We start from the raw sequence: 738 nt of genomic DNA on the forward strand, positions 1-738 counted from the left end.
TCTCCCCTGCAGATTTCTGAGCCACCAAGCTCCAGGGAGAGGAGAGTACTCACCAAAGAAAAGTCATCACCCCTCAAAGCTGCAGGCTGCTCTGGGCACTGCCCTTCTGAAGGCACGGAGATGGTCAGGCTGGAGCCATCACCTGCAGTCAGCTCCACACTTAACCTATGATCTCCAAGTCAGAGCTCAAGATGCTTGTTAGCCCCAAGTCCTGCTGGCTTCTCAAAGGGTGGGGGACACCAGGGTATGAGCTTACCTAGGCCAGGTGTGAGCACTCACTCTGCAAACCCCTTTGCAAGTGAGCACCTACAGCTCTGCACTGCAGTCAGCAAACGTGCTCTCAACCCCCTTACCCAGCCAAGGGAGGGGTGTTGGGAGGGCACTGCCAGCCTGTTAGCACATAAGGGATTTCACCTGGGCCCTCACTGCAAACAGGTGAGTGACTTGCTTGAGTGCAAGTGGACCCCAAGCTCTGCCCCACACCCCCTGGTGCCATCCATCCCTAACTGTGGATGGGGGAGATGGTAATAGTGTCACAGCTGGGTGTCAGCCTGTGCCTAGGCTAGCTCTGCAGCATACAGAACTCCGAAGGGAAAGTTTCTGATTATGCTGAGACCTTGAGGCTGTTTGTTGAGACTGTAGAAACTACTTATGGGAAAAACATGGGTCTGGAGGATGTGGTATCGCCACATCACATGCCCATCCTACGACCTGCTGCTGTGGAGGGAATCCACTGGG

Source organism: Alligator sinensis, unplaced genomic scaffold, assembly GCF_000455745.1.
Source record: "Alligator sinensis unplaced genomic scaffold, ASM45574v1 scaffold301_2, whole genome shotgun sequence".
Lineage (NCBI taxonomy): Eukaryota > Metazoa > Chordata > Crocodylia > Alligatoridae > Alligator > Alligator sinensis.